The 12,200-nt window shown below is 32.3% G+C and overlaps 1 non-coding gene across 1 annotated transcript; it reads right to left on the reverse strand.

Moving 5' to 3' along the window:
* Nucleotides 1-7,084: 7,084 nt before the first annotated feature.
* Nucleotides 7,085-7,191, reverse strand: LOC146995142 (U6 spliceosomal RNA). Its single transcript, XR_015043737.1, has one exon. It is a non-coding gene; the product is annotated as a U6 spliceosomal RNA (small nuclear RNA).
* Between the last annotated feature and the right edge of the window lie 5,009 nt (nucleotides 7,192-12,200).

Below are 12,200 nucleotides of genomic sequence, written 5' to 3' on the forward strand. Positions count from 1 at the left end.
CATTACTAAATGTTTTCTTAAGTATATATTGTGATCATGAGAGTTATTATCTTGCTTTGTTGTGCTGTTAAAATATATTTTATAATGTCTGTGTCTCTTTTCTTTATAACAGACTGAGATTGATTTGATCAATAGCTTTATCAAAAATTTCATTATTTTCATTGGAAAAATTCAATATTCTCTATGACTGAAAATGTAAATTGCTGCAATGCACTTAATTCAATGTCTAATTTATGAATGTTAACATCAATGAAATCTAAAATGGAAATGAAACTGGAAAGAGAAACACACTTGTGTAGTACTAAAATTAGTCAAAAAGCAACTTTAAGTTTGAGTTTCATTCAAAATCTATGCCAAAGTAAGATAGCTATTTCTTTGGCCTGACAATTTTATTCTTGCTTTGAATATAAGCAATGTTGCAAATACTGCACAAAGATCTAAATCTGCATTATTTAAACTTTTATTGTGTAGGATGTTCTAAAACAATTATTTGATAATAATTTTAAAAAAACTTCTTCAGTACGTAAAATTTAATCACTTTAAGTAATATTTTTATTCCTATGTCGTGGACAGATATACAAATTTTAGATCATGGTGTATTAATATGCTGATTATATATAGATGAATTTAGTAGCCCTGTTGATTAAAGTAGGGAATTATTTTTCGGCCCAGTACAACTGAGAGAAATATTTTGAAAATTTTACACTGAAATAGTATATGTTCTGAACTGAAATAGTTCAGAACAGTGGATGGAAGCAGGAAATAAAATCGAGATAAAAAAGCTTGTATTTATATATGGGGACAAAAAATAAATAAATAAATAAAAAATTAAAGGTTCTTTAGCTTAAAATTTCATGCTTTCCTTCTAATTAAAAATATTTTTATTAAAATGAAATCAACAGTTTCTGACTACTACGGATTAATAATTTTTAAACTCTGCATATAACAAGACATAATTCGTTTTTGATACATTTGTACGCTCATTGTAAACATCGCAAAGTGTAGCAGAAGCGTAGCGCCAACTTGCAGTCTGAATATCACAGAGACCACCGAAAGACTTTTTCCATCCTTTGACTAAAAGGCATTTGTCATTCTACAAAATGCCGAGTCGTTCTATACATTGCCTAGGTAAAGTATGCAATAATTATCATGTTTCATAGTTTGTCTAAAAACGCCAGGTATTTTGTAAAATACCTAGGTATTCTATACAATGCCGGAGTTTCATACGCTGCCGGTAATATACAGAATTTTTAGAACTCCTTTTTAATAAATTTCGTCTTCAATGATTCACATTTTTGATAAAAATGGTTTTTCAATAGTCTTAATGCCGAGTAAATGGCATTTGTTATGAAAAAATCATTCATTTTGCAGCAGCATCGCATTATATAATATTACCGTATACTTAACGTCTACCGTTAAAAGTTCCGTCCATTAAATTTTAACAGGATTATATGCAACAAAATTTCTTTTGTTGAATTTTTTGGCACTTTTCAGTTTTGCCGGCGCAGGCCATAAAGTCGCCAATAATGGTACAACTGATACGAAAAGGGATATCCTCGCTGAACCTTTTGCGCCTCATCTTCGAAACAAGTTGCAGTCATTTCTTATCAGATTGATTCTTTCTTTCAATACTGGCATAACAATTACATAGAATTTTTACCAGGCCCTAAAGCCATTCGCGGTAATTAAGTCAATTAGAATGCAATAACACCACTCATCCGAAGGCGAAAATACAGAAAAGGCACAGTCAAGGGAATTCATCAATTCTAATGAGAATGCAGTAGCGAAGTACAACATTACGGTTTTACATAATTTCTCAGTTAGCTATTCATACGAATTGAAATAATTCTTGCATTTAAACTTGTATTCCAAATTAAGATTTAACTTGAAATTAATGTAGATAATTACTGAGAGAATTAGATTTTTGTAGCGTAGTTTACGTGAGATCACTTGTGGTCATGGGATATGAACCTTCGAATCTCGATGTTGAACCAAGAAAGCATAGTAAATTCATAATTAACGCCTTTTTACAGATTTATTGTCTTTATTTATTGGCTTTAGACAAAAATTTAAGCGATATTAAAATGTTTATGCCTTCCAAATAAACAATTCTTAGGGCTAACATTTGTTAACATTTTTTACGTCAGTACTTGTGTACGGTATGTTGTCGCCAATAACGTCTGCTTGGCAAGATTTGCGCCGGCGAAACTGAAAAGTACCAATTCTTTTTATAATATATTCTTAAATCAATTTATTGCATAGATAGAACTTGATTTTAAACGTTTTATAAATCTGATATTTAATATGCCTGTATTTTTAACAAATTTTGTAAAAATCAAAATTTTATTACCACAAAAGGGGAGTGTATATACCGTCTTTACTCACGTAATAGTGCCTCTCACTTAAAAGTTGGACCCCCGTTTTGAAGCAGAAAAATCGTCAAAAGGGTAGAGTATGGTGTAGTACATTTTCCCCCGCATCATAGTCGCAGCTAGACTGTTACAAATAAAAAATTGGCAGAAAAAGTGCGAGTAAATACGGTAGTTTTAGTTATTTTATTTCTACCTTGGACTAAAATATGATTTCATTATGATAAATATTATCATTACTTAATAAAGCATAAAAAAAGAAGTTCATAATACATTTTAGTGTTTTTAAAATAACTTTTACAATTACAAAGTTACAAAATTTCCTTAATGTATTAAAAATATTTAAAAAAAGAAAAAAAACTTTTAATGTATATATGCCGTTTTGGCATTGAAATAGATGGCTAATATATTCCTTTTGAAGTATAATTTTTACACATATTAACTTATAAAAATGGCATATGAATGGTTCATATTCTTCCTTCAGTATCACATGACACAACATCCCTACATATAATAAAAGAAGAAGTCTGTGTGTCTTTAGTTCGTGCTGCGCGTAACCTAATAGACCCAGAACTATGAAATTTGATATATAGGGTGCATCTAGACAAGAGCCAGGGCACCTCGAAGAGATTTTTTCAAAATTCGAATTATATTTTTTTTTATTTTATCTTTTCGATTTTATCGTATCATTTTCAATAGATTAATTCTTTTAGAAACGTGGTTTTGGCTATCGTTTTTCCTTCAGACTGCTGACTGTTGAAAATATCAGATAAAATGTTGCTGTTTTTCCTTTTGTTTCTTGGACACCCAATATGCACATCGCAATCTTCTTATTCTGACGCGCATGTGTCTCGCTAGGCACAACAGAAAGAATTTTCATTTTTCTCCCTCTCTTTATCAGCTAATGGCAAGGAGGTTTACATATTTTATTTATTGTTTTTTTATTGCAATTTTTTTATATTACGTTTTAATTACATATAATTTCAATTATGTAAAACGTTTTGCATTATTTCTTTTGGAAACAAAGTTCATGACTTCATTTATACCATTTGAATTCTGAAGATTTTACAACGGGAAGTTGGTTAATTTATTTATTAGGATAGTTAAATTTGTATTAAAGGATATTGTTTATTTCATTGTAATTTTGTTACATGTAAGACATTTTTTAAAAAAGAAATGTGGGTGTTTGTTTAAAGAAGTTGTTCTGCAGGTAAAATTCCGCACAGTTTTTAAATTTAACGTTTGATGTTCCCTTTAGGCATTTTTTCGTTACATTTAAAAGCCAGACGAAGGCTAGTCGCGTAGCTGCTAGTTAGTACCTAAAACTGTGCACATAATTTCGTGACATTCTGTGGCTAACTTTTGGCAATGGAACTGGAAGTAAATGATGGTTCTAATCTGGTAGCGTGTTAGTAACTTACTTTCAAATGCCAAAAATCCTTCTACAAAATATGATTAAACACTCCAACGCGAACTGTATGCGCAGACGATATTTGCGGTGGCGAGAAACATTCTTTAAAAGCCTGATATAAAAATTTTAATGTATTCAACTAATGTAATTTCGCGCGTCTATTTAGTAATGAATAATAATTTGGGTACTCTTCTATCATCAGGGCCGGATTCAGAAGCGTATATATGTATGCACGAGTGTATGTATGTGCGCATATATGTGTGTACACACACAGATAAATAAGTACATGCACACATGAACATATATATCTATACATACATTTATGGATACCCGGTCCTGATAACAAAAGAGTAACATACTTTAATTGAATCTGCGTTTTTTTGCTTTTAAATCTCTTAGATTGTTAATTGATAACAGAATAAATTTGAAAGAAAAATTAAATATCTTACATTTCGCCACGCAGCGCTTAAAAATTAAAATATTTTAAGCTGGACAGTGGCAACCCATTTGCTTTAAATTGCTATGTTTTTTTTTAATTTAATTTGAGAGACAAATTATCTTTTGGTTTGGCCGAGTGGTAATACTGTCTGTCTACGGTAAGAACAGTTCCCGCCACGGTGTCTGGCGAGTGGCGGTCGCTATAGAAACAGGGCTAGTATATTTCAAATAGGGACGAACCAAGGGTTGCTTTATTGTTATTTTGTTTTTGGCGACTGTTGGCTTAAGGGAAGTTTATCATTCGTCTTCTCGGCTTCATTCCAGCTGCACGCATCTTTTCTTAAGCCTTATATTATTACTATTAGCTCTTTTTATTCTCGTTGTTATATCATTTGTGCTAGCATTTGCTCAAATTCGCTTCTATTTAGCTTGATTTTCGTAGTGCTTTGTTAATCGCCAATTTTTTAATATGCCCTTCCAGTTTAAGAAAGGTCAACCTTTAAAGTCTCAGTCACGTCAAATCGTGTATAGTGTCGCAGAATTTTGCGCTTCTGAAGTTTCGGCGAACTCTTTAGTAATTCCTCTTCCTTAAGTTTTGAAGAGCGAAGTATCAACAATGGGTGAAAATAAACTTCTGAATACACTTGGAAAGAAATGTAAAAGCCCTGCTAATCATAAATGTGAAATTTACGATTTTGACAGATGCGTTCTACGGCAGACAATACAAGACTTTTACATCAAAGAAAAGAAAGTGCCATCTGTGCGGAAATTACTGCCTGTCTTGAGGCAAAAATTAGACTTCCCGTGGCAAAAAGACTCTTTGTGCAAAGTTTTGTGTTCAATGAATTTTCGTTGGAATGCGTAGAAAAAAAAAAAAAATCTTATCGAAAGACCTCACATTGTATTTTGGAGGAACAATTATTTACGCGAAATGAGAAAACTCAGAGCAAGTGAACGAACGCCACATCGTTTACATCGATGAAACATGGATTGACAGCAATTTAACTTTTAAGAAATTTTGGCAACATGATACGGTTTTGGGCGCACAGCCAGTTTCCCTTAGCAAGCCCTCCATGGAGGCATCCCTCCTCTTAGGCCGGGAGGCTTTCCGTAATCATATAAACCAACCCAAACCACTGGTAATTAAGGAAAAAGCAGTTTCGATTTTAATTCACCTTCGCTTCCTTCCGCCATTAAATTAACCAGCTTTTGGTTTAGTTTAAAGGTATGAGAAAAGAAGAAATGTTCGCAAAAAGTATTTATTGAGAGCATGGGTATGTAAAAAAATGCTTTTACTTTCAAGATGATTCTATATACATTTGATGATGAAATTTTTAGTCATTATTAAAGCACAAGCAATAAATTAACAGAAAATTTTGAAATAAAAACATAGCAGAACGTCATTTAAAGACTGAAGAAATTGCTTTGAATGTTCACGGTAGATCAGCTAGAGGGGAGAACTATAAAAATTAAATTTATTTTATATTTATGAAGTGCGTCTATACTATATAAAGAGAATGGGGTAATCAAGTAGATTTCTAAGATGTCATCTATGATTTTGCAAGCAAACAAATAAACAAAAAAGAAGCAAAATAATAGCATGATTTTTTTAAATGTCGAAATTAAAATTTTTCTTCAAAAATAAACACGGATTTTTAAATTTATTTCCCTACAAGCTTATTTTTACTCATTGTACATCTAGAGGGATTGCAAATTTAGCGACTTGTACCTCACACGGAAAAATCAAAGACCGTTTCTTGACTGCAAAAGCTTTATCTACGCCATCGAATTTCATTTTCGGAAATTGGATGTCGGGGTCGACGCAAAGGGTCAACAAGCATTTTACTTGAAACTAAAACAAAATGTGAATATCGCCAAATCATCTTTAAATGCGCCAAGGTGGCAAACTCAGAAGTAAGTCTTCAAGACACCCCTACGAAAAATGGGTTAGGGCTCGTTTCTACGGCAACAGACAGCTGCAGACAAACTGGCGAGAGCTGTTCTTACCATAGACAGACAGTACACTTCTTTTATATCGCCAAGTTTTCTGGTTAAATTTGAATGATAAATATCTCATGATTTTAAACGGCTTTTAAATCTCTGAATATGATTATGCTTATGAACGGCTTATGAAGAGCTTAGGAACGGCTTTTAAATCTCTGAATTTTATACCACAAATTCCTTAAATTCCCACAAATATGAAATAAATCAAAACCGAAATTTAAAATTCGGGTTTCGAATTGCACACCTTTGGGTAGAGGACTATAGAGTGTTTAAAATTTGGTTCCAAAAGTTGTTCTGCAATACGATTAAACTGGAAATATTGCGTTTTGCTGATTGGCAACACACTTCTTTTATTTCACTGAGTTTTCTGATTAAATCTGAAACATAAATATTTTATGCTCTGCTGAGTGGCAACATTAAACTTTTAAATCTACGAGTTTTTAATGAAAAGTTCCTTAAATTCGCACAAAATATAAAATAAATAAAACTCAGCGAGGAACATTCAAGCATACATGTACACGTAGATTCTTCATTATTTAATGATGTCACACAAATCAAAAGCAAATTCTTCAGACAATGGCTCTCAGAGTTTTCACTAATGATGTTTTCCTCCTGAGGTTATGCACAATGATTTAAAAATTACTTCCATCAATAAAAACATTTTGAGCTTTCTTTTAAGATTTTATGATAACTGTGAGCGTCATCACTTTGAAGTCGTAAATTAAGTTAATGACAGATCGTCCAAAAATAAAAGATGGGAGTTCATATTATTTGAGACTTTCGTGGGGCCCCGGCTGAATTTCTCAACAAACCGTAAATGTATACAAACAACGGAGGTTCGAGAGATTTATCAAGTAGAGAAAAAAATGTGGAACGCTTCACGATTTTGCGTGTCATCCTTGCGCAGGGGCCATGCTAATCTTCTCTGTATCGTTCCAATTTTAGTATATGCACTGCCGAAGCGAGTACAATCCGAATTTGCATCTCACACCTATATATGGGAACATTTAATGATGGAATAACTAAACTGGTGGGTACGTTGTGTAGAACAACACAGCGAGCTGTAGTAATTTGCAGTTTTATCATTATGTAGTTATTCATACGCGAACAGTTTTTGACCGTTCTTACGCGGAGATTATATTTTCAATAGAAGTTAATATTTTACATTTTCTCCTCAGCTTTATAAAATTAGAAACGCAGATTCCCAAATTTTTTTCATACCTTTCTTTCGGTAGAAAGTTCATGCGCATTTTCTTTTGTCAAGGCCAAATTATACTCAAGGCCTGTGCTAGTGTGAATCTATTCTTTTGTGTTTTCGCTAGGCTCCGTGAAATTTCTACTGACCGCGAGATGGCGCTACTCTTCTGCTACACTTTGCGACGTTTACAATGAGCAGAAGTATACCACAAACAAGTATGCTCTTGTTATATGGAAAATTTAATAACAATTAATCTCTAGTAGTCAGAAATTATACATTTCTTCTAAACAAAAATATTTTTATTTAGAAAGAAAGCATGAAATTTCAAGTTATCCCACTCGATTTTAATTCCTGCTTGCATCTAGATATATGCTATTTTGAATTGTACTTATTAGAGCTTCTTATTCTAACCCCTTCGCGCCGACTGTCACGTCTACGTGCCAGCAACGAACACACTCACCTACCGGCCGACACGCAGGCGTGACAGAACATTTTCCCGTCTACTGCCTACTGTCATGTGTTTGTCCTGGAACGAATTTGTGCCACGTATTTGTCCTGGAACGTTTTTCAAACTATAATTTCTGCCACAAGATGGCACTGTATGTCCATATGGTTTCAGATACATGTACATTAGACCTTCTACTCCAAATAAGAGAAGCATGACTCACATACACGTGTTTTTGATTATATAAACAAACGGCGAACTAAATGTTTCCGAATGGTGTGATTTATGACGTCTCTTTAAATCACACTTTATTCGCACGTGGTAGTTGTTTATTGTAAGCAGAAGTTTTATATGCGCTAAAGCGTTGAGTATTTCGGTTTGCAGTTCAGTGTTTAGAAAATAATTATATCTTGTTAGACGTGAATTCTTTCTGTTTTTACCGTTGCAATGTCGAAGCGTCGAAATGATGCAAAATATTTCAAATATTGATTCTGAAATTCTGATATTCTTATATTGATTCTGAAAGATTAACTGAAAGACATTTTCCAAAACTTTGTTCAGAAGAGACTGATAAGAAAATGAGACGACGATGCTTCGTTTGTTCACATTTTCGGAAAAATACTCCAAAACGGCAAATGAGTTATTACTAGTTCAAGGAATGTAACATAGGACTGTGTGTAGATCCCTGTTTTCAAATTTTTCATACGAAAAGAGAGTTTTAAGTAATATATTTAGTTTTCAGATGTATAATGTTAAAAGTCCTAAAATGGTGAGTAATTAAAATAAAATGTGTAAAATGTGCATTTAAACAAGAAATAAGGTAATTAAAATATATATATATAAAAATATTTACAAAGCATAAGCCGTTAAAATACTCTATAGAGCATCATTAAACAATGCGTTGATACTTTGGAAATTTCATGGATTTAGGCTTAGTAGCAAAAAAGCCCCCGGCCCTGGAAAGACGTTCGCGGAAGACACTGCCGGCCTCCGCGCGCGTTTTCGCTACCCGGCTCGAAGGGGCTAATTTAAAGGTAAATTTAGAACATCTGTTTTACTTTTCAGTTATTTATACAGAACGAAGTTAGCAAGCTTCAGAACATAAACTATTTCACCGCGAAAGTTTCATCATATTCCTATCAATTGTCCTGGGCAACAAAATAATTTACTACCCTATATTAAATATATAATTAATAAATTAAAATCTAAAATTGTATATCTTTTTTTTTAATACATAAGAGAAAAATATTACTAAAAGAGATTTGATTTTAAGTGCTGAAGACTTTTTTCCTTCCTAATTATTATCAAATAATGTTTTGGGGGTTGGACTAAATGATAAATGTTAAAATAATGCAGATTTAGAGCTCTGAAGAGTAATGCAACATTACAGATATTCAAAATAATACCAAGTATTCCAATATCACAAAGTAACCCTGAATATCAAGTATTCCAATATCACCGGCAGCATATAATAATGACATTAACCACAATGAATCATATAATGCGTCTGACCCAAATTAGTTGCTATATTTGAATACATTTGTACTGATTATTGATACTGTAAATTTTATAATTTCGTTTCAACATTTTTCACAAATTTCAGGGTGTTACGTTACCAATCAGCAACATTTACTTACCAAGTATTCCCTCCTCATATCAGTACCAAATTGGTTTAAAAAATCTAGAGTTGCCACATCTTTACGCCACGCCCCATTTTGTAAAGACTCCTCATCAGTATTCGCAAAAAACTATCTTCAAGCTAAGGAATTGTGAATTCATTGATGTGTCCCGTCTATACGAGTTAATTTCCCTTATAAAGTCCTCCATGAAGGAATTTCTCAGGCAGACATCCGTCGTAGGTTTGCCTTAATCACATAAACGTGATCGTTCCGATTTACTGGCGGAAGGGTACTTACTTGCAAAATGGGGCGTGGCTTAAAACCGTGCGAACCCTCTAAATTTGCCTCAGTAAAATTGTCTCCAAATAAATGCTACATTTGTACCAAGGAATTCAATATCACCAGCATATAATAATGACATACATGGCATTAACCGCAATGAATCAAATATAAAATTTGAATACTAAGTACTTCAATATCGTTGACAGCATTTAATAAAATATAAAGCCTTATTCGAGAAAATAAAAATGTATTCTCTCTATTAATTTACATATATTACCTCATGAATTTCCATTACATGAAGGAAAATCGCAAAACACTCAACAAGGTAACCACAAATTCAAGTTCAACACACTCATACATGACACTGATTAAAATGAGGTACGCTCTAGAGAATTTTGAAGATAGGACAGAGAGTATTCAAATGACCTGACTCAAAGTTAAAAGATAGTACAGCTAAAAAGTAATAAATTTCATAAAAAATGAATGCAATTAACATTTCTTATAAATTATATGCATCCTTAAATTTTAATTGCATTGAATTCACTTCTTAGAGTGGATTGCAATGCAATTGGGAAAAAAATAAATAAATAAGTATGCCTCAAACAGTATACATATATAGTAGGTTAAAATATCATTTTAGTAAAAAACAGATATTTGTCCAGTATGATAGAACATTTTTATGACATGAAGATGAAGAAATATGTAATGTAAGAACATAATAAATAGTGCAATATAATCAATAATCAGTGCTCATATACTATAGGCATGCACATTTTCTGAGATTTCAACACACTGAATGTACACTTAGGACGCAGTATCTCAATGTAAACTAAATACACATCACAGAAGTTTACAGTGCGGATCAGAATAAAAATTTACACAAATATTTCTATTCTTTGAGAGAAAAAAAAAATTAGATTTAATTCACATGAGCTAGGTTTACAGCGATTTAGAAGGTGTTACTGACAGATTCATTTATTCCATGAGGATTGTGAGGGTACACAAGAAGTAGGGAGCAGTTACTTGCATGAAATGAACTAAATTAAAAAATAATTCTAAATATGACTTGGCTATCAAACAAATTTGGAGTTGACAAAGAGATTTTTTACAGCACCCTCGAATAACGGTAAGACGAGAAGTATTGAGTCGAACACACATACATACACATATTAAGAAGCTTGTTTATATACAAAAGAACATTTCAAAACAATTTTAAAGGTTTAAAACCTTGCGTGATGATGGGTTTTGTTAAAGAAATTCTGTATTATATATTTATATTAAATCTGTATTACATGTAACATCAGTTATATGTTGCGACTAATTATTTAAATGAAACCATAAAAAATTTGTTAAAAAGAAGAAAACTTTTCAGTATGGCATGCTACAATATACCATCCGGTATTACTATTAGTAAAGAGCGATAATTTTTAAATGAAATACACATCTTGTTATTAACGAGCTATTTTACAAATGTTGAATGTATAGCCTAAGCATTGCGGTTTGCGATTGCCACCCAGTGATGAAATTAACGAAAAGCACTGCCGACAAAGAGGTTAGAACTCATGGTGATGCCCTCCACGCAGTCAAAGGGAAGCCAAAAAAGGGGGAAAGCATGCCCTTAGTAGTGGTGCCTTAGAAAGATTGATGTGCTCTAACCACACCCAATTTTGTTCCTGGTAGTCGTAAAGGATCGCAGATTCTTCACGCCCTTTTTCCTTTCCTTTTCTCGCCATTTCATTTCATTTCTACATTATGTAAATTTCTACATTATATAATTGCATCCTGTAATTAATGAATGTATTGTGTTAAAAGTATTGTGAACACAAAACAGTAACTATGTACTCAAACTGTAATTTAATTATACTTTATTTATTCTAAGTATGTATATAATTCTCAAATTTTTCACGTGATAAATATTACTTATGTTTCGAAAACACTTAATTTGAATAAACAATGATAGAAATATGTAAATTTTACTTTGTTATTTTAAAACTCACACAACAAATGTGACTAAATATCAAATCCAGTTATTATATATTTACTTGAGCACAAAATAAAATGTAGTTAAACATATAAAAGGTAACACACCTGTAATGTAATTATGATCAGACATTAAAGTAAACTGTTTTCTTTTCCATGGAGAGCTTGCCACTCCCCTTGTTTACTTATCGTTTTGTCATCACATATCAGTTAATTACGAATATCACTCTTAGTGTTATTATGAAAAGGTAAATCTGAGAACTATATATCTTTCTTCGTGTACTGTACACAAAGAAAATAATCAAACTCTTTCTTGAAGGTCATTTAAACACACGTTCTAAAACATTCCTTTACATGGAAATGTAGACATTATTTCGCTGTAACAATTCAGTGCCTTTCAGATCTACGCATACAAAATCAGAAAACAGACTGAGAACTTGAAACCAGCTGGTGT

Source organism: Stegodyphus dumicola, chromosome 10 (genome assembly GCF_044657685.1).
Source record: "Stegodyphus dumicola isolate Sdum_Otavi_A_Nest chromosome 10, ASM4465768v1".
NCBI lineage: Eukaryota > Metazoa > Arthropoda > Arachnida > Araneae > Eresidae > Stegodyphus > Stegodyphus dumicola.